The sequence below is a fragment of the Rattus norvegicus genome, chromosome 19 (genome assembly GCF_036323735.1).
Source record: "Rattus norvegicus strain BN/NHsdMcwi chromosome 19, GRCr8, whole genome shotgun sequence".
Lineage (NCBI taxonomy): Eukaryota > Metazoa > Chordata > Mammalia > Rodentia > Muridae > Rattus > Rattus norvegicus.
The window spans coordinates 25,328,165-25,332,388 of NC_086037.1; the positions used below are offsets into that span (position 1 = coordinate 25,328,165).

Below are 4,224 nucleotides of genomic sequence, written 5' to 3' on the forward strand. Positions count from 1 at the left end.
GATGGATGAAGCAAAGAAGTGCAGGCTGACAGGAACTGGATGTAGATCTCTCCTGAGAGACACAGCCAGAATACAGCAAATACAGAGGCGAATGCCATCATTAAACCACTGAACTGAGAACGGTACCCCCGTTGAAGGAATCTTAGAAAGGACTGAAAGAGCACAAGGGGGTTAAGACCGCATATGAACAACAATTCCAACCAACCAGAGCTTCCAGGGACTAAGCCACTACCCAAAGACTGACCCTCGACTCTGACCTCATAGGTAGCAATGAATATCCTAGTAAGAGCACCAGTGGAAGGGGAAGCCCTTGGTCCTGCCAAGACTGAACCCCCAGTGAACGTGATTGTTGGGGGGAGGGTGGTAATGGAGGGAGGATGGGGAGGGGAACAGCCATATAGAAGAGGGGGGGTTAGGAGGATGTTGGCCCGGAAACCGGGAAAGAGAATACAATCAAAATGTAAATAAGAAATACTCAAGTTAATAAAGAAAAAAAAAAAAAAGAATGTAGCCCCACTCTGACTGGCCAACTAAGCTCCAGAAAATCTTCCCCAATCACAAAACTGGGCCATGTGGGAGCCTAAACTGTTTAAAGGGGAGAGCTGAGTGCTTTCTCCTGGAAGAAATACTTGGGGGTTGACTGTCACTTGTGAACCTTCTGTGTTAAGTCACTTCTCAGAAGGGAAGCTTTCCTCTAACTCTTCCATGGGACCCACCCAGCACTGGGGCCTGAGGATCCTATGGTGTTGCAGCTCTGAGCTGGGAGGGGTAGCTCTCACCCTGGCATGGAGAAGCCTGTTTTCACAGCTGATCTAGATCTGAGGAACAGGGGCTTTTAAAGAAGCATGTGAGAGCTTCTCCTGCAGGAGAGCCCAGTCTGCAGGGAAAGTCACACAGGACAGCGAAAAGTGACTTCGCAACAAACACAGGGAATGGGAACCAGGGAGGGCACTGGATGGATGGTTGGAGAGTTTGAGAAAGCCTGCATCTCCCTGAAAGACTTCCCACAACCATAAGTCCCACCACTGTCCCCTTCTCACAGGGGAGGCTCAGCAAAGCCTGCCACCTGCTGGGATCCCTGCAAACTAAAACCAGAGTGGAGAACTGAGGAAAGCACTTTGGTGGAGGGGGAGACACAAGTCTCCAGGGCCAGGTCAGCCTTCTGTCCCTTTGGTTCTCCTCACTTCACAGAGGTGCCTATTGAAAGGTGAGGCAAGCCGGGATCTCAACAGTCTTTGGGCAAAGAAGTGAGAGCCCACAGGCAGAGCAAGGCAAAGCAGAGCCAGGCAGAGCAAAGTGAAGCCCTGCCAGTCAGCAAATAGGCCTTGCCCATGTGGGACTGGTGGCAGCAGTGCTTGCCCTTGCTCTCCTGGTGGTGCAGAACACCTGCCTGGATGTGGGGAAACTCACAGTGGCTTGTCCTCCAGCTGCAACTGCCAGTGCTTGGGGAGGGGGAAGTTGAAGATGCTCCCATGATCCTCCGATTTCCGGCCCACTTTGTCCACGGTTGTCCATGTTCAAGGCTGTGGTCAGCCCCGCCAGAAGCCCCGAGGACAGGTAGAGCAAGCACAACTGGCCAGCAACCACCATGGGCATCTGCGGTGGGACCCAGGCCAAGTAGCCACAGAGGCGCACCAGGCAGCCAGGCACCAGCCCCAAGCCTGTGCATACTGAGGCCAATGACACTCCACTAGTCCCTCCCACCATGCACATCCCACCCCTGGCAGGCAAGATCTCTCTGTCCAGGGCTTCCCCCAGACCTCCAACTACCAACAGCTCAATGAGCCCTTACTTAATTCTTGTTAACCATAATGGCTTGTCATAAAAGGTCATTGGGAAAGTCAATGATGAGATGAAAGCCTTAAAAGAAAACTAGAGAGACTTACGGAAATGAAGAAGAAAGCTCTCTTCCCAGTAGGAGCCTGGCAGTCCCAAGCTCAGGGCACCTCATGTCCAGTCTTGAACCCAGCATGCATTGTTGTGGAGAACCTGCCTGCTTAAGGACCTGGCTTCCCACTCATTCTCCTGAGATGATGACTTTAATTCTTTTAATTTTTACTGGTTATTTTCTTCATTTCCATTTCATGTGTTATCCCCTTTTCCAGTTTCCTTTCTCCACGAAGCAGAGTCCAGCTCACAAGCCTGAGCAGCTGCAGCCATAGTGCACCATGGGGGATCCTGGGGCAGACTGTTTCATCACCAAGATCCTGTGGACCCACAGGGGCTGCATGACCTTAAAGGAACTGCAGAGTAGGATCAGGCTCCAGAGGCAGAGCTCTATGAGCTGCTGGGCAAGACTGCTTATTCCTATTGGAGACTGGAGATCAGGCAGGGATCACGCTGTAGGTGGCGGCTACTACTGAAGCCTGTGGCTTCAATCTCAAGTGCATCCAGGGACCATGCTACAGATTGCCCAAGCCTCTGCAAGCTCAAACTTCTAGGACAGAGTCATTATGCAAAATCCCAGAGAAACCTCTGCAAATATCCACACCAAGTTTTTAGGAACAGAGCTTCCAGGTCCTGAAGAATCATGAGCTTTCTGGGCTTAACCAAGAGGAGCCGGCCTTCTTCCTGGTACAGGGGAATGCTTTTCTCCTGCAAAAGTTACTACAAAGGAGACAGCCACAAACAGATCTGCTTGAAGCCACAGCCATGCAAGAGAGTCCAAGTCTGTGAGCACTTCACCCAGGCCAACTGCCGTTACCTCAACTGTCTCAGGTCTCATGACCTGATGGACAGGAAGGTGCTGACCTCCGTGACTGAGCACGGGCTGAGTTCTGATGGGGTCCAGAACATCCAGGACATCTGCAACAACAAACACATTAGGAGGAGACCCACTGGCATGAGAGCTCCCCATGAACATCATAGCAGCAGGGCACACAGAGACAGAAGCAAAAGCAGAGACTGATTCCTTCCAAACAGCCTAGGATTTCTCTCCCATGTCTCATTTTGGCATCTGGTTCACCTTGTCCAGATGTCACCAGCTGTAAGGATTCCCTGGAGGACTTGTCTACAGCTGTCACTCAGGAGGTCAAGAACCTGGGGACCCAGGACTCTGCACAGCTTTCCTTGGTCTCATCTAAGGCTGCTGGTGTCTGAGGACCCAGTCACATGAGAGCAAGCCAGGGGTTTTCTGAGAATGGAGATCTGGATGCTTCTTTTCTAGAAATCCTACTGATTCTTTGTAAGCTCCTGCCTCCTCTGCTGGCTTTCTTCTTGCTGCAGCAAAAAGAGATGAATCCATGTCCATGAGAACAGGCATGCCTTCTGGACACCGCATGGAGGTCAAGGGAAAGAATGAGGCTCCAGACATCGATTACATCCCATTTTAAATGGTTCTATTGATGGGGTGACAATGGAAGAAGCAACAGACTCAGGAATTCTAGGTAAAAGGAGAAACTCAGGGAAGGAGTTTGGCAATGTTCCTTCTCTTTCAATTCAGTGGAATAATTGAAGCACTATTGTTATTGGGTCTTCATTAAAAGTCTGGTAGAAAGGATGCATTAAAGCCATGTGGCCCTGATTATTATTATTTTTAATTTTTGGAGTGGCAGCCTTTAATGACTGTATCTATTTTCTTATGGGAATTATTCATTACCTTCCCAGATCTGTATTTAACTTGGTATTTGTTATCTGTTAGAAAAATCACCAGTATCAAATAGATTTTTCACTTTTCTCTAGTAAAGGCCTCTGAAGTAAGCCCTAATGATTGTTGAATTCACTCAGTGTCCTTTGTTATATCCCCCTTTTCATTTCTGATTTGGTACTTTAGATATAGGCTCTGTGGTTTGTCTGTCTTGTGGATCTTCTCAAAAAAAAAAAAAAAAGCCAGCTCTTGCTTTGCTTGGCTCTTTGTATCATTCTCTTTGTTTGTAATTGATTGATTTTAGTTCTGAGTTTATTTCCTGCCATCAAATCCTACCAGACTCTCTATGGGATGAGGCTTTGCCTCACCTTGGTAACAGCAGCATGTGATACATGAAGCTTTTGCTGCTCTCTGTAGTGGGGATGACGTCACAATTTCACTGAAAACCATGCACAGCCTCGTTTTAGACTGTATTAAAGTAGCCCACGATTTCAGTGCTCCCTGCAAGGTGCCATGAGACAGTAGTAACATGAGTCTGCCTGCACCTCGACAGTTTTCACTAGGGACTTCTGAGTGATTTTATGAAAATTTATAGTGAGTTCATGCATGAACATGCACAAACACAAACGCACACACAC

The 4,224-nt window shown here is 48.6% G+C and overlaps 1 pseudogene; it reads left to right on the plus strand.

Moving 5' to 3' along the window:
• The first annotated feature begins 446 nt into the window (after positions 1 to 446).
• Positions 447 to 3,699, plus strand: LOC134483283 (zinc finger CCCH-type antiviral protein 1-like; annotated as a pseudogene).
• Positions 3,700 to 4,224: the final 525 nt, after the last annotated feature.